The following is a 20,855-nucleotide window of genomic DNA, read 5'->3' as shown; positions in this document are numbered from 1 at the left end:
CAGTTTTGGGCAATCCAGGTCAGTTGGTCACCCACCCTATGCCTCCTTTGACAGGAAGGATACTTGTGCCTGGGGACAACAGTGTGGTCCAAGTCTCTCTCATGATCACTGCTGTAGGGCCGAATTCTGCGACTGGAGCAGGAGATCCGATCCTTTCTTCTCACTGCCTTTAGAGACGATGGCTCAGTCTCTGCCTTTTTAATTTTTAGAAATGATTGATTTAATTTTATTTATCATTATTATTATTATTATTTCAATTTACTACATGGCATGTGCGAGAGAGAGAGAGAGAGAGAGAAGAGACAGGTGGGGGAGAGGAGAGAGAGAGAGAAAGAGAGAGAGAGCGAGCGAGCAAGCACGCTAGAGCCATCAGGTCCAGGATTCAAATTGTGGTAAGCCATGTAGGAGTCCAGTGCCTCAACCACCATATCACCTGCTGGCCCCTCAGTCTCTGCCTTTAAGTTGCTGACTTTTTTCCCCCAAAGGGCAAAATGTACTCTTCTGGAGAAAAGAAATGGAGAGTGAGAAAGAGAGAAGTGAGAAAGCAACCTCTCCCTCCGCTTATGGGGAATAGCCATACTGCAATCCCTTCTCCTTCATTTCCCCTTTTGGGATATTGCATGACTTAGCATGAGTTTTAAGCCCTGAGGGGACACATCCTTGCAACAGGGAGAGCAGGCAGGCACCTTTCTTTCTTCAGAACTTGAGGGGCTAGGTGAGAGTGGAGAGCCCTCCCATGCCTGACTGCTTGGGGCTATGAGTTCCACCTGGAAATCAAGAAAGGGGAAGTTGCTTCTTATTCTGAACAGGGCCAGGAGAAACCTGTGGGCTTGGCCTGGGGCCAGGGCTGGCTTCCTGAGACTTCTTCATGCACCCTAGATCTTGTCCTCCCAGCTTCAGGAGTGACAGGCAGAATTGAGCCTGCCATTGCCATCATTAGGAACAGACATTGGGAACAGCTCACCCTGGAGCGCTTACTGCATACAGAGCACTGTTTGTGAGCAGATTGAAGGGGTCAGGAGAGGTTGAGGACAGTCAATATTTATGGAGCCTGCACTCTCAGGCGTGGTGTCAAGCCTTCTGTGTGCATTACTTCACTTTATCTTTAGAACAGCTTTGGAAGGTGGAGTATAATTGGCTCCATTTTAAAGAAAAGAATACCAAGGCTTCAGAATTTGAGAAACTGCCCCCCAATCACTCCTTAAGTGAAAGGACAGCACCAGGTTTGGATTCAAGCAGGGGCACCCCAAAGCCTGGGTTATCACTCCAGGGTCCTGCTCTAATTAGTGGTGGTGAGGAGTGGGAGGCAGATGAAGGTGAGGGGGAAGAAAGTGCATATTTTGATTTGTGCTCAGTTTGCCTTCTCCTGGGTAGTGGTTTCCTCCAGGGGGTCTGTCCTGGCGATTGCAGCCTTCATTATCCCCTGCTTTCAATTTTTATAGTGACAATGAACTTGGTTTAGCTCCTTATTGTCATTGTCTCTGTCCTGGTAGGATTGTAACACCCTTGAAGGCAGAGACTGGCCTGGCTCCCTCCCGCTCTCCTAGGACATCTTTCTACAGAGGTCAGGTGGAGCCGATAAACATCCACACTCATTCAGAGCCGGGTATTGGTCCACACCTAGGTCCACACTACCTGTCCCCGTTTGCCTGTGACTATCCTGTTTTAGCACTGAAATTGGATAGATATCCTTGGAGACCCTTCAGTTTTGGGCAATCCAGGTCAGTTGGTCACCCACCCTATGCCTCCTTTGACAGGAAGGATACTTGTGCCTGGGGACAACAGTGTGGTCCAAGTCTCTCTCATGATCACTGCTGTAGGGCCGAATTCTGCGACTGGAGCAGGAGATCCGATCCTTTCTTCTCACTGCCTTTAGAGACGATGGCTCAGTCTCTGCCTTTTTAATTTTTAGAAATGATTGATTTAATTTTATTTATCATTATTATTATTATTATTTCAATTTACTACATGGCATGTGCGAGAGAGAGAGAGAGAGAGAGAAGAGACAGGGGGGGGAGAGGAGAGAGAGAGAGAAAGAGAGAGAGAGCGAGCGAGCAAGCACGCTAGAGCCATCAGGTCCAGGATTCAAATTGTGGTAAGCCATGTAGGAGTCCAGTGCCTCAACCACCATATCACCTGCTGGCCCCTCAGTCTCTGCCTTTAAGTTGCTGACTTTTTTCCCCCAAAGGGCAAAATGTACTCTTCTGGAGAAAAGAAATGGAGAGTGAGAAAGAGAGAAGTGAGAAAGCAACCTCTCCCTCCGCTTATGGGGAATAGCCATACTGCAATCCCTTCTCCTTCATTTCCCCTTTTGGGATATTGGGCACACACATACACACACACACACACACACACACACAAACACATGCATTTGCACGCACACACACCCACCCACCCAGAGTGTTATCAAGCTGCCCGGTCTGAGACTCGAACCTTAAGCTTGGCCGTGTGGGATACAACCACTTTCACTACTACACCACCGTCCCGCCCAAGATGCTAGTCTTTAAAGCTGCTGTCTTCTCTCTGGACTCCTCCATGCTTCTCATCTTCTGTTGGAAAAACGACTCCCACAATCAAGAAGCAGTAGCCAAGCACTCTTTACTGAGGGTTTGCTCTGGGCTGGGCTTTGCTCTTTGCTCAGGACAGTTCTCGGAGGGGCAGCATGTGCCCTCTAGGGGCTTGTAGTTAATAAAAAAGAAATCACTTTTTCCAAATCAGAGCACAGCAATTTTTCAGGCATGACCTGTTGGCCAGCAGGGACAAGGGAACAATCGACAGGTCCTAATGGTCAGATTCTAGAAATGAAAACGCCGAATTCTAGGCCAGTGGTCTCCAAAATAGGATGCACTCAACTATGCTTGGAATGTGGGAAGGAAATAGAAGAGCACATACTTCTATTTCATCATCCTTTCAAATGCATGTCTTGCTGTACATTTTATCGTGTGTGTACACTGCACACGATGACGTGCATGTGCATATGAGGTGGTGTGTACTGGTGGGGACTGCTTGTTCAGAAGTGTTCACCGTGTTTTCAGTGAGGGGTTGTAATGACAGTGAGATAGCTCAGCTGGAAGCTGGATGTTAAAATCACGGTCAGTAGGGAGAGGTCAAGAAGAGGAGAGTTTTAGTGTAAATTAATTAGCTTAGAACACCCCTAAGTTAATGTTTCATCTAGATGATGCTGGGTGCTGTGTGCTTTATTTAAGGCAGTGGTTCCATGCACGGTGAGGTGCCTTCTTGCAGCCACGTTTTGCACATCTAATTTCCTCACCTCTGTAGCAAGGTGTTCATTAGCTGGAGGGTGGCAGGGAGACAGGGTAGGTAGCTGAGGTTCTCAAGGTGGGATTGCCACACTGATGGCACAAGCATTGCCTGGGAACTTGCTGGCCAGGCAGTCTCTGAAGCTCCACCCCAGACTCGCTGAGTCGGACACTGGGGGTGGGCCCAGCATTTTTGTTTGAACCATTCTTCCAGATGATTCTGATGCATGGGCAAGACTGAGAACCTCTGAGATACACTGGCAGGAGCACAGAGTTCGAGTCCTGATTCTGCTCCTGCTGTGTCGGTGGCCTGGGGCAAGTTACTTATGGCCCTGAACCTCCATTTCCCTCACCTGACAAATGAGAATTATGATACCTCTATGATAAGGGGCCTTCAAAATTTTCTAAAAGCTACATATTATGAATAAGTTAGGGTTGGATTTCAAAATTTTTTACACCAAAATAAATGGATACTTTAATTTCATTTTTCCAGAAACATTTTGAAGTCCCTTGGTACGAGGACTAAAATACAACTGATGTAAAGTGCTTAGCACTATGCAGAGCAGATAAATGCTCAATAACTAGCCTCAGATGCTATTTTTATTATTAACTGGATTATGATATGTATAAGAAGGAGGCGCAGGAGCATCTGGTTTCCCAACTTCCTGTCTCTCTAGCTCTGTGACCTTAGGCAAGTCAGTGTCCTTGTCTATGAAGTGTGGGCAACACCACCCATCTATCAGGATCTAGTGAGACGAGATACCTAAAGTGCTTTGTACTTTGTAAAATACCAGTCTAATATGAGATCTACTGAGGTGGATTCTCCTTTGTCCTATGTAGAAAATACTTCTCTACCAAAAGAATAAGTGAGAGGAGAGAGAAAAGAAAGTCAGAGGTCATTTGCTGGCTGAGTCTCTGCTGGCTGCTGGTGTGAAAAAGCCTCCTCGCCTGGCACCTCTGAACCCTGAACCCTGGGCCTGCAGACTGCATCACAAAGATCTCTTGCTCCATGAATCTTGCGTATTTCTCTGTACCATTTCTGTTCCCTCCCACCCTGCTTCTCTAAGGCCCAGTCTTGGCCTCAGCTTACTTCCCCTGTGGTCTGGTGTTGATCCCTTATTCAAATGTCTCCTGCAGGTCATGAGAACTCTGTCTGGTTTCCTGGATGAGGAGAGGGTGATGGTGACTCTCTAGTGTGTCCTTTTGTCATATAATAATTGCCTTGAGTGATGGTGCCAAGACATCAAATAAATTGCCTCATTCCCTCCAGTGTCTCAGTGCTATTTTTGCAACATGAATTGTCCCAGGGCAGAGATGAGTTTTGCTCATAATTTCACCAGATTGTTAAATGAGAAGAATGGGCAAACAGCACTCCCCCTACCACCCCACACTCCCATATTTCCACACCAGTGTCCAGTGACCACATATCCATCGTTGGAGAGGCCAGAGCCAGAGCACAGGATGCTGGAAGGTTCTGTCTTCCCCTGAGAGTACTGAGGGCCCAGCCAGGTGTCTGCAGAACAGAGATAGGGCAGGATATCTGAGGAAGGGAGCCCCTCCACCTCGTATTTACTGTCAGGAGGCAATAGCTGTTGTCCCACCTCATTGCCTGCCTCAGCGAGCAACATGCTGGAAAGTGAGCTCTAGGGTCACCAAGCATGTCTCCTCCTCAGACCGATGGTGAAGAGACCCAAGGAAAAATGAGTTGGGCTCTGTTCACTTTTCCAGCAAAGACCAGGATGCCCTACCCCTGTAAGAGCTGAAGGGAATAGAGGAGAAAAGGAGGGTCAAAGCGGATAGATTTCTGATACGCTGTTAGTGGGTGCAGTCAATTAGGAAGAAGTTAAAACAGAAGTCTCTGCTGGCTGCTCGTGTGAAAAAGCCTCCTCACCTGGCACCTCTGAATCCTGAACAAATTAATTGGATGTTGACCAAATTCTTAGATACCCTGTTCTTCTGTGGTAGGTAGAGTGGAATAAGGTGTGTGTGTGTGTGTGAGAGAGAGAGAGAGAGAGAGAGAGAGAGAGAGAGAGAGATGAAGAGAGGGAAGGAGAGCGAGATAGAGTTGGGAACATGGGGGCAGTTCAGGGATTGCCATGCAAGCATGCTGCATGACATTTGAGCTTTTTTTTTTTTTTTAATTTGCCAGAGGGCACGTGTGTTTGCTGGAGAGTGAGAGAGAGAATGAGAAAGTACTACTTATGGAGGATGGTCACACTGCAATCCCTTTTCCTTTCTGTCTTCGTCCTTTGAGGATTTGGGGCATGCATGCACACACATCCGGTTTGTTTTTTCAAGCCACTAGGTCCAGACTCAAATTGCATGGACAGCCATATGGGATCCAGCCACCTTAATCACTGCAGGCTGGCCTGACATTGAGCCTTTTAAAGTAAAGAACCCAAAACTGCTAGAATTCCATTTTAAAGATCCAGAAAAGACTACCCCAGAGGAAAACAGAGTGAAACTGTGAAGGACTTTTGGCCCTGACTTCTTCTCTTTCTCTGTGTTCCTGGGGATGCAGGTGACTCTGAGGAAGCCCTCTGAGACTGTGAGAGAAATGTGTTGCTGGAAGGGAGAGTGAAGGGTCCTGTGGTGCCGTAAGTTGGCAGGGATGGATGAGGTGGCCTTGCCCTTCTGCCATCTCACGTTAGTCCAGAGCTTTACTTCTGCTGTATGGTCAGGGAAGGTTACAGAAGGGAGCTGCCTGCCCTTCCTGGGACCTGGACCTTTTGGGTCAGCTGGGTTCCTCCCTGATCTTGTGAAGTCTTCGGTCTTCTTGCCGCACAACCTTTCTTTCCTTTCCATAGATTCTCTTCAAGAAGTCATAAAGTAGCATCTTTGACCTTTAGCTCTGGCATTCAGCATGAGCCTCTTAGTGTAGTCAGGGAAGAGGAGTGGACCCAGGGAGAGGCCCTGGTATCTCTGCACTGGCTTTCTTAGCCAGTGACTGTTCTGTTGCAGGGATAGTGGTGGCCTCCCTGGGATCTGTTTCCTCTACTCTCTGAGCCATAAAAAATTAAACTGCAGGGCTATTAAATGTTTAATCTGCCTGATGAATGAATACTTGAAGATTCTTATGAATTTTTTGCTTTGATTAAATAAAATTGAAGGATGGGAATTGTCTAACCAGCACTTTAGCAAAAGGCGACTCAGGGCAATTGCTTTGTGCAAGGGTTTGGGTTCTATAGAGCCACCTGGTTCACATTTCGTCCCTGACTGTCTGTACTTCAGTTCTGAGCTTTGCCCAGGTTGGGATTAGGAAGGGTTGTAAGACCAACAACCCTCGACAATTTATAAAGCATTATCCCAACAAATCCCAACTCTAGTATCCACAATCTTGGATAGTCCTTTGCTCCTCATTATTCTGACTTGTAAAATGGGAATGACAACAATACCACCACATCTTCATGATTGTGGCCTGAGATACGTGTCAAATGCTTTGTACTTGGACCTAGCAGTTTCCAAGAAATTGTTCATATCATTACTTCATTTCAAAAACAACATGATTGGATTTGTAAGACGTGATTTTGGAGGAAGGTGAACCCGTATTAGCTTCTGCCTGCAGTTCCTTGAGGTTATCAACGGACTAGTCTGTTAGCAAGTTTGTTCATTGAACCATTAATTCAAGGCTGTTGGGTTTATTCTGCCGCAAGATGTGGCAAGTATAAGTGACTGGTCTCTTCCCTTAAGGAAAATAGTCTTTTATTGAAGAAGTGACATGTACATGTTATATGTGTGTGTATGTCTTTATATGTTTATTATGGGTAGGTTATCTCATACACAGAGGGGAAACCTGGCAAGCTGTGGCTCTAGAACCTTGGAGAAACCCATGGCAGTCTCTGTGGTTTCAAAAGAATTAAGAGAGGGGAGCGATGGCCAAATCTCCCAATGTGCAGCACCCCCTATCCCCGTCCCTGGCAAGCTTAGCCCTGAAGGTTGAACAGTAACTAGATAAGATGTTCTTCCCAGGCCTGCATTTACTGAATGTTCTGCTCCAGAAGAGGAGGGCTACTTCTTTTGTAGCCTGGGGTGCTTTAATAGTACAGTAAAAGTAAATAGATCCCTGTCTGAGTACCTCTGGCTCTGCTGGAAGAAACTTCCCTCTGCAGCAATTTAAGGGGACCTTGTGGGGGTCTAGCATGGACCAGGTTAGACTGGGTTTTGTGAATGGGATTAGCCTGCTGGAGCTCTGGGCCACTGTGCCAGACCCAACTGCAAGTCAGAAACTGAACTGGATCCCTGTAGCCAGATGGGAGACGGGCAGGGCCAGGTCTCTCCTGTCGCTGGCCTATAGCCGGCCCAGATCTGGTGGGCTGTGAGGAACACCTCCTGACGTCTGACTGCCCTGTGATTTATTGGCTGGTGACTGAGTCATTCAGGAAACAATTTCCATCACCACAGTTAATATGCATTACTGTCCTGGTTGCTGAGGTCAGCGGGTCCTGAGGGAGTATATCAGCTTCTGTTTCGGTTCTAGGCTGAGGTGCCCACAGGACTGCTCTCCTCTTTACCCTCTAAGACCAGTCAGTAGGTGAACAAGTGATCCTGATACCTGAGGTGTCAAGCACTGGGCAGATGTCTAGGCTTGGCTTGGTCAGAGGCACCAGGAATTACAAGGGAAGCACCCCCCCCCTCCTTCGCCTAAGGAGTTCACAGTCCCGCTGAGGGAAGCATGGAGACAGATGCACACGAAAGGTTAAACAACCTGTCCTAGCCTGTAAGACAAGGCCTTGGGGAGCAATTCAAGAAATGTCACAGTGCTACCCAGTTCCAGAGGAAGGGATGACCAGCAGAGGCACAGGGGTGAGGCCTCAGTCTCTGGGCTCTGGTTATGGATATGGCACTGTGGCTACCTCGCTTAACTTTTCTGAGCCTCAGTGTCTATTTCTTTCAAATGGGCACATGGGTAAGGATTTAGTGGGATAGGTGTATAACAGACTTCCCCGTTTTGGGGTAAGGTAAAGATGGGACTTCAGGAAGAGGAAAGCTGAGTGCCCTGCCCTCTCCCGCCGTGACTAGAGTGGATTTTATCACACATCTGCTGTTCGTCCAGCTCTAGACTGTCCCTCCAGGCCTCCGTACCAGCAAGCTAACGCCCTGCCTTCTAGTCAGTGTCTGTCTGGTAAACTAAATTAGCTTCTATATGTGAAAAGAGATAAGTAATCTCTGTTTCTTTCCAAACATTAACAAGGATGAATAATATGTGTGAGCATTTTTTTTTCCTTAGTATCCTATTGCTTATCCTATGGACATATTGTAGAATATTTGGGAGGAACAGATGAGTGCAAGAAGGAGAAATAAAACCTTCCATAATCACAACAGGCACATCTACTAGTACTCACGTTTTACTTTATCTTCTCACCACAATATTACCATGCATTTTCCTTTGTAACATCGAGATCCTACAGTGTATGCAATTTTGCGTTCTGCTTTTCTCCTAAACCTTCTGTTATCAGCATTTGCACATGTCATTGGGACTCTATAAACACATTTTAAAATAAATACTATTTCTTGACTTTGAATACTGCCTCCTCATCCTCCTGTTTGTTCTTTAGTTATTTTCCCTTTTGCTATGATAAATTGCATTGTACTAAATATTATTTCCACCAAATTATATAAATTACTTCATTTGTTTATTTTGCAAGCATTGAGTAGCTGCAGTGTGAAAGACACAGGGGAAGCATTTACAGATGCACAGTTTGGCATTGAGAATGCCATGGGAGAAGACTTAGTCTCAGGAAGAAGTCATCTGAGAGCACAAGGCACACGCATGAATGTTTCACATGCGCAGTTGTGTGGTGCAGTTGTCTACAGTAACTATTTTGTAGTAGGACTATGGGCAGGGTCATTATTCCGGATCTCGGTTTCCACAACTGTAGTCACTAAGTGGTTCCTAAGTCGCCTCTTGTCTCTAACATTCTGTGTTTCTATCTGCAAATGTGAGATCACCCAAAGCTCCATCTATCGTAGTGACTCACTAAGGCTGTTTGTGTTTGGAGTGTTCTTGGTGCACAGATGATGTTGACGGGCTTGGACACAGCCTGTTCCCGTCCACCCTCAGTCAGGGCCAGAGTGTGCATGTGCTCTGCTCTCCTTTCTCAGAAGTAGTTCAGGGGCTGACAGTGACTCAGCTCTGTTGAGCACAGGCATGATGGAGTTTTATAACATTGGAAGTAGTGGGCCAGCTTATAGTGGCATGTTGGTTAAGGTGGCAGGATCCCACATGGCCAACTGTGTGGTCCCAGTCCTGAACCCGGCAGCTTAAAAAACATGCCGAGTATATGTGCATGTGTGCCCAAAATCTCAAGAGGAGAATGGAAGAGAAGGGATTGTGGTATGGTCATCCTTCCTTGGGGGTGCTTTCTCACGTTCTCTCTCTCTCTTTTTCCTGGTTAACACCATATGGGAAAAGAAGTCACCGTCTAGAAGGTTCCTTGGCAAACACAGACATATGGTAGTCTGATAAATTGCCTTTCTCCACTCTGGGAACTAGGTGCTATCTCTAGTGAGACCAATGAGTATGGATAATACAGATATTCTTTTTACTATAAGCCACCAGCATCTCTATTGCTCTTGGCATGAGAATGAGTTATGTCATAGCACTTCCCAGAGGTCGTGTCTCTGTGCTGTCATGCATTTTCCATTGCAACTCTGTGAGATCAACAGGTTGGTGTATATCCATGGCACAGATGGCAGTACATGGAAGATGGAGAGCCTGGAGGAGGCAAGGCATACTGTGTGGAACTGTCCCTGGAAACCTAGCATCCTGCCTTGAGCTGCCAGTTCGCTTGGTGTTCTTTTTCTTTTCTAAAAACTTCTTTTTAACTTGTCAAATTTGCTCTGCTATAAATTCCTGGAGATTGGGGCTAGGGGTGGGGCATGCATTATTTATTTGTGTGTCCTTTTTTTTGAAGTTTAAGCCAGCAGGTGGCATGGAGCTTAAGGCACTGGATCTCACATGACCGACTGTGCAGTTTGGTCCTGGACCCAGCAGTTTGAATAACACATGTGTGTGTGGGCATACCCAAAATCCCAAAAGAAGGAAGAGAAGTGATTGAGAAGTAGCCATCCTCTCTGAGGAGTGATTTCTTTCTCTCTCTCTCTCTCTCTCTCCGTTTGGTGAGCTCATGTGCCCTATAGCAAAAACTAAAAAAAAAGGTTTATTTGCTTCTTCCCTGAGCAAGAGAGACAGAGATAGACAAAGAGACAGAGACAACAGCTCCAACAGGGCCTTGATAGTATAATCCATCCCCAGCCTTAGTCAGCCTTGCTCATGGGCAAGTGCATGCCCAGCATACTCAGGGAGGTCCCTGGATGTGAACTTGGAACCTTCCCATGTTGGTTAGCTATTCAGAGGTCCTGTTTTACTGCTGTATCACCATCTGGCCCCTATTTTTGTGTCTTTCACTACTTTTCCTTCCCAGTCTCAAGTACTGTGACTAACACACAGGAAGTGCTCACAAAAATATTTATGATACGTAAGTCAGCAGAAGATTAATTTATTCATTCAAGTGAGATACAAAAGGATGCCCTCTCCATCCTTCCATGCTGGCCTTTCCTAGGCCCCACCGGCTTTGTGCCTCTGGCTTTAATCACAAGGGCAGGACTCTGGCTGTGAAGCTGCCCTGGGCACATGCACCTGAGCAACAGATAATGACATTATCAGTTCACTGGAGATGTTTTAGTTTCTACAAAAAAGACTAGTCATTTAATCCTTATTTGCAGCTCGTGACAGCAGAAGCCAGAAGCCTTCGACTAGCTTCAGGCTGGAGGTTAGAACTGCCTGGATCTTGAATAGAGGATCCCTGTGCTGAAGGTCTTCCAGAACAGTGGCCCTGCCTCCTTAAGGGAGGAGGGCTTTGGGAATGGGGCCGCCATGCTGGGCCCACACAGGGTGAGGCAGTAGCAGAAGAGAGTGGGCTCATGAGGTTAGGAGGTCGATTGGAGTGAAGGCCGCTGGGAGAAGCAGGAGGTTGAACAGCCCAATTCCCCATCCCCTTTCTGAGACCATCTTACTTTTTGGATTTATAATGGGTCCTCTTTGGGGATGGCCTTTCGACATGTGCTAATTATAAATTGTCTTTTGGTGCATTCTGAGAGTTCTAATAATTAGAATTTCTAATTCCAGTCCTCTGCGCTGCTCCCAGCAGCCTTATCCTGCATGAGGAGTGCTGGACTAATTTGCTCTCCTGCTCAAAGTCACTGTAGGAGGCCAGCAGCAAGTGGCCTGGAGGAGGGATCCAGGTTTGGGAGTAGAAACTTATCTTTGCAATCTAGACCAGAAAGACATATTGGAAGGCCTTTGTCTTCGTGACGTGTGCATTTTGTTTTGTTTGTGTTATAGGATGTGTGTGCTCACCAGAGAGAGACAGAGAGAGAGAGAGAAAGTGAGAAATCACTCCTCAAGGGAAAATAGTAACACCACAGTCCTTTCTCCTCTATTTTCCTCTCAGGATTTTGGACATGCATACACACAGGCCCAGTGTAATTTTCAAGCCTCTGGGTCCAGGATTTGAACCGTGGAGTTGGTATGTGGGATCTAGCACCTTAACCTCCATGCCACCTGCTAGCTTAGCTTGTGCATTTTTTAAAGAGAAAGATTTTCAAGTCTAAATGTTAGAGCAGATTGGTCTTTATAGAATAGAACTCTAGATCTGGTCCTAGCCTAACCAGAGCCTCATCATGGGGCCCTGAGCAAGGGACTCTTGTGACCATAATTTCCTTTGCCAAAACTCCAAGGGAGCCAGATTTCAATGCCAAGGACCCTTCTGAGATGATAGGAATTTACAAAATTTAGTAATGATATGTTCTGGGTCCAGGCCCTCAGAGCATGTTTTGATTCTGCCAGTCAAAAACTCTGCTACATGACTTCATTTGAAAATAATTTGATAACATGGTCTTAAGTAACTTTGTTCAAGGTTAAGGTAAGAGACCGAGTCTGGGAGCTGGGCTCTGTCTCCTGGTTTTCAGTGCTTGCCTCCTACGCCCCCATGGAAGAATCATTAGAAGTCGAGATGCTGACTTGGGTCTCCATACAACTTGGAACTTAGAAGGAGAGCATTAGTGTTGGAGGGCCCTTTGGAGTTCATTTGATCCAACTGTCTGTTAACTGATGAGAGGATGGCAACCAAGATGATCAAGTAATTCCTAAGATCACAAGTGGCTTGTTTGGGTAGCCTGGGATACACCCATCAGCTGACCAGGGCCCGATGTCCTTTCTCCTACATCTTATTGCCCTTCTTTCCTTCAGTGTCCTTCAGTGGGTTACATACCAGTGTCACTGAGGTCCAGGCTCTATTTCACCTGGCTGATCCAGTCTTTAAGAGAAAGAAAGAAAGAAAGAAAAAAAAGTATTTAAGGCCCCTAGACAGTACATCGCACACCCTGTATGGGTTTGCTCAGCTGCTATAGCAAGTACCCCCAGCTGGCTGACTTCTACAACAGAAACTTGTTCTCTCATAGTTCTACAGACTGTACGTCCAAGGTCAGGTGTCAGCAGGATTGGCTTCTTCATTGACCTGTCCCTCTGGCTTGCCAGTGGCCCTCTTCTCCCTGTGTCTTCACGTGGTCTTCCTTCAAAGTGTGTCTGTATTTGAATGGTTTCTCATAGGGTCACTGGATTGGGGCCTATCCTGTTGACTTCCTTTAACTTCTTCTTTAAAGAAGACTCTGTCTGCAAATACAGTTCCATTATGAGATCCTGGGGTTAGGAATTCAACGTATGCATTTGGAGGAGACACAGTTCAGCCCCTCATGTTACCCTGTGCCTGATGTTCACCCTGTCTTCTGTTGGATGTCTTGGTAAATGATCAGGAGAGAATGTGAGGCCCCAGAAAGGGATGAGTGTCTTGGGACATTAGAGGGAGGGAAGCAGAAGGGCTGCCATGCCCATCCCCCACCTTCATCCTTGTGGTTGGTCCAAGGACTGGCCCTGAGTGAGATCGGGGAGGATGAGTCGCTCAGAATTCAGACAGGGGCGAACAGGGAGCTGACTGTCCTTGTAGGGAGTGTAGCTGATTAAAATTATTATATTAACTAGCCCTTAAAGAAACATATTTATAGCCACAGCAACACATTATTAAGAATCTAATTTAGATCAGGACTCTGGGAATTTTATTTTTAGGCCTGGAGGAAAACCCTGAAGGCAGGCGACTAGCAGGCCTCTGGGGGCTTCATATTCATTCTGTTGAGTCAGAGACTCTCAAAGTTGGAAGAAATTCGAAAGGTCATATCAGCCCATCCTTCTACCTGATACAGGTCTCATGCTCGAGTGTCCCACTGAGTGAGCACGGACCTCCTCTGATCTGCCTGATGCCAGGGAGCCTGTTTCTTTTGGAAAGCCTGGAAAAAGCAAGACAGAAGTTTCTTCCCAAATCTTCCACCTGCTAGGGCTGGGTCCACCCTTGGGAATGGACAAATCTGTCTAACCCCTTGGGAGTTCTTTAGGCCCGAGAAGACAGGGCTGAAGTGCCCCTTGGCCTTTACTACTCCAGTTTAAGAGCCCCCAGCTTATACTCCAGCAGGTCCTCACAGGAGAGATTATAGATGGCTGGAGCCTTCACCACCCTGTTTTGTGAGGGATATGAGTGTTCACTTCTGGGGCCCAGCCTCTCCTCCAACACATGCCTCCTAAGGATAGTTGGTATTTAGCTTGGGTTGAAACTTGGCCTATTTGAAGTCAAGATGCCTTTGTTGCATGTCTAAAATGAAATCACTCAATAGGCACCCTCACTCCAGGAGAAAAAGATGGTGGCCAAATATTGATGGAGGGGCAACACCATGCCAGAGGGCACCCAGGTCAGGCCACAGCAGTGAGGGAAGGATAAGCCAGAACCCCTCGACAAATGGCCCTTCTGGGGAGAGAGCATCTGAGCTTTGGTTTAAACCTTACTCAGCTCAGCCTGAGCATAGAGTGGGCCCCAGGGGTGCATCTTGTGCAAAGCTGGGTCCTTTGGCTCATGGTGGGCACACCATCAGTGTCACACTGAATGGGCCAAGTGCACTGGGACCCGTCATGAGACCTTGGGCAAGTGTCTTTGCTTTTTCAATTGTTAGCTTCTCCCTGCCTCCTTTGTTGTTTTAAGAATTAAGTGGGATGATGCTTGTGAATAAACACTAGCTCCAAAGTTCTCCATAAATGTCAGAGGTGAAAAAGTAGGAAGCTGCCTCTGTGTGCACAGATATTTTTAAGTGTCAAACAACAATAGGACAAAAAAAAATAGTTTCTAGGTGTGAGAAGGTAAAGTTTCAGGGGCCGGTCGCTAGCACAGCATATAGCCAGCCGTTCCATGAGCCTCACCCACGTGGGAAGGTTCCAGGGTCATGTCCAGAGATCTTTCTGAATACACCGGGCTTGTGTGTGACCATGGTCCAGGGCTGGCTGAAGCTGGGGTGGGTCACAGCATTAAAACCTTGCAAGAATGCTGCCTCTCTGTCTCCCTGTCTCTCTTGCTCATGGATGAAATCAATACATAAACTTAGGGGAGAAAAACATGTGTCAGAGGAGCTGTCATGGTAGGGTTGGGCTAATTCCAGGCATCTCTCTCCTCTGCTTCCTTCTAAAGTTCTCTATTTTCTGTTATACAAGAAAATGGTGTTGAGGGTATGTGCATGTGTGCATGGTGTGTGTGTGTGTGTGTACTGTGTGTGGTGTGTGTGTATCCATGTATGCATATTGTATACATATGTAGTGTGGTGTGTGTGTGTGTGTGCGGCATGTATATATGTAATATGTGTGGCACGTACGTATCTACTGGGTCATCAGAAAAGTCATGATGCATTCTTGCATAAAAATATAGACGAATACATCCTGACTTCTTCCAATGACTCAATATGTATAGAGTGTGTAGTGTGTGGTGTATGTGGCTAGTATATGGGATATATATGTATGGATGTGTGGTATGTATGTGCTCAGTGTGTATTTGTATCGTGTGTGTGTACTATGTGGTACATGTGGGATGTGTGTATAGTGTATGTGTTGTATATTGTGGTGTGTGTATATAGTGTGGACTGTGTATGCTCTCCATGTGGTTATGTCATGTGCATTGTGTGTAGTATGTATATGTGGGATATGTGTGGTATGTATGGTATATCTACATATAATGTGTGCACATGGACTGTGTGTGTGCGCAGGATGAATGTGCGTGGCATGTGTCCATAGTGTGTATGTGTATAGTGTGTATGTATGTGGTGTACAGTGTGTGCATGGTATGTCTATGTGTAGTATGTGTGTGATGTGTATATGTATAGTGCATGTGGGTGTGTTGTATTGTCTGTGTGTGGTGAGGTGTGTGCATGGTGTGTGTGTGGTGTGTTGTGTGAGTGGTGTGTGTGGGGGTGAGGTGTGTATGGTGTATGTGTGGTGAGGTGTGTGTGTGGTGTGTAGTGTGTGAGTGGCATGTAGTGCATATGGGGGGAAGTGTATATGGTGAGGTGTGTGTGGTGTGTGTGTGTGTGTAGTGTCTAGTGTGTGTTTCTGTGGTGTAGCAAAGCCCTCCTGCCCACCTGCTGTTTCCTCCCCTTTCCTCAGCTGGCACAGTTAGCTTAGAGTACTCAAGGAGCACAGTAGGAGAGTTCAAGTTTCGGGGCGAGGGCAAGGCCTCGACATTGTGCCTCTCAGGAAGCAGCTTTTGCTGGCTCTTCTAGAGAAAGCTTGGTCCATTGAAATAGCATGAGAGCTTCCCAGGTTAGGCCCCAGCAAGATGGCTGATCCTGTGGACGGGCTGTGACAAAGATTAAGTAACTTGTTCTGTATGATCAAGATTATTGTCGAGTGGCTTCTTTCCACTCTTCTGCCTGGCTTGCAGTTAAAAATGAGAATCAGGAATTAGATTTTTGGTGCTTCACCACAGAAACCCCTCTGAGAGCCGGCATGGTAAGGACGAGGGCCTGCCCAGAGTTCTGCGTGGGGACAGCTCTGGTACTCGGGATGAGGTGTGTAGCCACTAGTCGATGCTTCTGTAGGAAGCTCTTCTGCTGACCCGGCCTCCCTTCAGGTGAAGACTGTATTTGGGGTGCTGTCCAAGTCTCCCCTTTGCAGCATGCTGAGCAGCTTTAGCGACAGATTCTGGGCATCAGTGCCCTGTGTGCTCATCAGAATTGTTGCCACTATTAGCAACATGAGGCAGGGACCAGGTCTTCGGTGTACTGTGGCACAGCCCAGACAGCTCATGTCATTGTGGGACAAATGATTACATTTCCTTTCTAAGGCCCTCCTCAGGACTTGCACAGGGAACAGAGAATTCCACCTGCTTCTCTTTCCTGGATCCCTCCAGTTGGTGACCAGTGGAGAAGGTGACCTTGGCCCCCAATTTGAACATCCTTTCAAGAGGAGATCAGAGAGCAGGGAGCCAGAAACACAAGTAGGCACCTGACCTTTGCCTCCTTGTTCACTACGGCCAATGGGAGCAGCAGAGTCTTGGCAGCATCGTTAAGTCTTCATCTGCTATTAGCTGATTAAAATAAAATTTAAGAATCTGCATCCCTGGGTAGCTTGCTCCTTGCTGCAGTCGAAGAGAGGCTAAGGCACTATCAGCTACTTCCTGGCTTGTGTGGTCCTATTTTTGGCCTCAAACCCATTGTGTATTGCTATCTTTTCCCCCAACCATCAGCGGGAAAATCCATTAACAAATTAAAATTCCCTCTAGAGTCAGGATGGCTTTGGTTTCTGGGTTTGCAAATGACCTTCATTTTAATCACCATGGCCATGTAGGCCACAGTCGCAGAATCTCTTGCCACTTGCTGAGGCAGCAAAGTGTTGGGTTTTTCACAGTTTGGCCAAGATTCTAGGCACATGAGTGATACCTCTGAAGGCCTTATTGGTTTTGAAAGGTCCTTGTGCCCATTCCTTCATGGACCTGACCCTGGCAGCTTCTCTGTCACCTGTCGAGAAGTTCACACACCCTGGAAATGTTCTTCACCACCTCAGTAAACTTGTTCAAGGCCCTCAGGAATCCCCTCTGGTGTCTGGCACATTCAGTGTGTACCAATGCACATTGCTGGATGAGACAGCACAACAGCCTGGGGTACCCGTCCTGGGCTGTGAGCATTTTCCACCTCATCGCAAAGGAGAAATTCTCCTTCTACAATAAAGCAAAAGGGAGGGCTAGTGGTTTCTATAATCTGTGGGTTTGGATGGCCTGTGACTCTCTAGCCGCATCCTAGGTTGTCTAACTTCAGTGAGGCACGGGGAACCCGCTTCTTTTTTTTGCCTTTGAAGGTGTTGGGTGGCGAGACCCTGGCACTGGCAGACAGATCCTGCAGCAGTAAGCGGGGCAGGAGAAAGGGGGCTTGTGCAAGCGCTGGTCTGAGAATTGGCTTGAAGGGGCTGTGGGTGAAGGGGTGGGGGTGCAGATTGCGACGTGTTTGTCTTGTCTGCAGCAGCTACTGCTGTGCTTTAGAAGTAGTCATCTTTCTTCACACAGAAGAGTAAGGTAACTTGGTGTGCCAAGACCAGGATGGATTAAGGCTCCTCATTGGTAGTAAGAAGTTTTGGGGTTGGAGACCAGCAGTTAGCATAATGGCTATGTCACTGGACTCCCACGTAGTCGACCGCAGTTGGTATCCCGGACCTGGTGGCTTAAAACTCATGCTGGGCGTGTGTGTGTGCATGCCCAAGATCCCAAGAGGAGAATGGAGGAGAAGGGATTGCGGTGTGACCATCCTCCCTGGGGGGTGATTTCTCACTTTCTGTCTCTCTGTCTCTGAAAAGCCCCTCCAACCAAAAAAAAAAAAGAAGTTTTGGGGCAACAGGTGGTGTGGTGGTAAAGGTGCCAAGACCCACACGACTGACTCCATGGTTCCAGTCCTAGACCCAGCAGCCTGAAAAACACACAGGGTGCATGTGCATGTGTGCCCAAAATCCCAAGAGGAAAATAGAGAAGGAATTGCAGCATGGAATCCCCCCTGGAGGGAGGTGATTTATCATCTTTCCTTTCTCTCTCTGACTCTCTCCGGTGAGTACATGCCATATGGTAAAAATCTTAAAAAAAAAAAAAATCTCATTAGCATAGTACTTACTAAATGCTAGGAGCTGGGTACTAAACACAGTTCTGTTAGAAAGAGTCTTATTGCTGGGACCAGCAGTTAGTGTAATGGCTATGTCACTGGCCTCCCATGTAGGCGGTTCAAGTCCTGGACCTGGTGGCTTAAAGTCACACCAGGTGTGTGTGCATGCATGCCCAAAATCCCAATAAGAGAATGGAGGAGAAGGGATTGTGGCCTGACCGTCCCCCCTGGGGACTGATTTCTCGCTTTCTGTCTCTTTGTCTCTGTTTTTCTGGCGAATGCATGCACCCTATAGCAAAATCCTCTCCAAAAAAAGAGAAAGAAAGAAAGAGTCTTACTATCTGCATTTTCCCGATGAGGAAAGTGAAGTACTATGTGAGTTGCTGGGTCTGTGGTAACCAAGTGCCATGGACCCAGTGGCTTACAAAACAGAAACTATTGCACTTGAGAAACTTCAGTTCTTGAGGCTAGAAGTCTGAGACCAGGATGTTGGCAGGGTTGGGTTCTTCCCGGGACTGTAAGGGAAGGATCCGTTCCAGGCCTCTGTCCTGGTGGGTGCCTGCCTTCTTTACCCGGTGTCTGTACATTATCCTCCCCTTTCTCATGGCGTGTCCAAATCTATGCTAAGGACACCGGGTATATTGAACCTACAGCTCTCATTTTAATTTTACTACCTCTTTGAGGACTCTGCCTCCAAATACAGATACATTCTGAAGTACTGGAGTTGAGATTTTGACGTTAATTTTTTAGGGAACAGAAATCAGCCCATAGTAGGCACAGAGAAGCTAAATAACTTGCCTGAAGTCACACAGCTACAGGACTAAAAGTCAGACAGTCTGACTCCAGAATCTACTGGTTCTGCAAATACTGGGAAAAAAAGAAAAAAGAGAGAAATGCCACAGTAGGGTTATACGGATTGTATTCTCTTTAAAATGTTCACCTAAATTAAATAGAATTGCTCTTCTAAATTTTTTTTTAAATCTAACACAATATGATTGGACTAGCCAAAGTATGATTACTTAATATGTAAACTTACTATTAATTCCTGGAGTACTGCTGGATGAGCTCAGGTAACAGGGTAAAAGTTAGCATGAGCTTGTCTCCATGGGTATACAGCCATGTTGGGCAGTCAGAAAAGTCATGACACATTTTTACATAGAAAACACAGAAAAATGCATCATGACTTTTCCGACGACTCAATGTAACCTCAGCAGGGGTCAAAACTCAAGGCCCCTATGGTCTTGGCAAGTGGTCTCTTGTGCCTTCCTGCTTTCTTGAGGCAGCCTTTCTGAAACTTCTGGACTCTCCTCTCTGGTCTGAGAACTGTCCTGCATTCTCTCCCACATCTGGAAATTTAGGAACTGGTCCTCTTGACAGCGAAATGTTGTGGGGCAGCCCACACGTTGAGCTCCCGTTGCCTATGGCCAGATGAAGGCATTGGAGTACAGGTGAGCTTCATGGGCTCTGGCTGCAACTCTGATGCTATTACCGAGAGTTCTGCCACCAGGCTCCATCCTAAGTTAAGCAAAATTGCAGTGCCTGGAACCTATGGCGTCATCTCCACAGGCAGACTGGAAGCCCTTGGAGCCTTTTCATCACCTGGCATTACGTCTGTTGAACACTGCTCAGCCAATATGACTGCACATGCTTGCTTCGAAGATGGACTTTCAGGCTAGCCAGGGATGTGGTGGTTGAGGTGGATCCCACGTGCCTGACTGCATGGTTCGAGTCCTGTACATTCAAAGGCACATGTGCATGTATGCCCAAAATCCCAAGAGGAGAAGGGATTCTGGTGTAGTCATCCTGGTGGGGTGCTCTCTCACTTTCTCTCTCTGGTAAGCTCATGTACTCCATAACAAAACTTAAAAAAAGATGAACTTTACCTCATGGAAATGAACGGTCACTACAGAGATTGATTGGAACCAGCCAGGAATGAAGCAGGAATGCAAAACTCTGCAAATGCTGGGCTCACGTGAGATCACATGTTCATGTCCCAGGGCCTCCCTGTGGGTGCCAGGCACACGTATGTGCCAGTGACACAGGCTGCCTGAGACTGGGGTGGATCACAGAGTGAAGACCCTATGGGGGATGCTTCTCTCTCTCCTCTCTCTTTCCTCCCAATTCTTTCTCCTTCTCATGGAGGAAACAAGTGTTAAAAAGAAATACAGAGGTCGATTAAAGTGTAGTTATTTGGTATGAAGCCTGTCCCGGCACCAGTGTGGCATTACTACTGTGAATTAAGATGAAAACTGACATACTCACTGAATTTAAGTATCTGAAATGTTAGATTTCTTCTTTTTTTTTCTTTAAGACAAATATGGAAGGCCAAGAGCCACAGGAGGTGACAGTGCACATCAGTTAAAGGTGGCAATAGCTTTGCAACATGGTGCCCTTCACCGTCTGGCCTGGAGGTCACTCTGAGATTCTGAGGGAAGGTTCTGTGTTCTAGCTGGCACAGGGATCATTCTGTTATATTTTTCTCTCTTCTTCCTTTACCTTCCCTCTCCTTTCCTGCTCTGTCCCTCATCTCTCCCTTGCCTTTCTTCTCCCTTCCTTCTTTTAAGTCCTGCTGATGTGTTTTAGGCTTCA

At 46.8% G+C, this 20,855-nt stretch overlaps 1 protein-coding gene across 6 annotated transcripts in view; it reads left to right on the top strand.

Annotated features, from left to right (window-relative positions):
* The window catches only part of KCNMA1 (potassium calcium-activated channel subfamily M alpha 1), an 818,234-nt gene that overhangs the window by 161,522 nt on the left and 635,857 nt on the right, over positions 1–20,855 (top strand). The window lies entirely within an intron of this gene.

The sequence above is a fragment of the Tupaia chinensis genome, unplaced genomic scaffold (genome assembly GCF_000334495.1).
Source record: "Tupaia chinensis unplaced genomic scaffold, TupChi_1.0 Scaffold000424_1, whole genome shotgun sequence".
Classification (NCBI taxonomy): Eukaryota; Metazoa; Chordata; class Mammalia; order Scandentia; family Tupaiidae; genus Tupaia; species Tupaia belangeri.
This window is presented reverse-complemented; position numbering and strand designations above follow the sequence as displayed.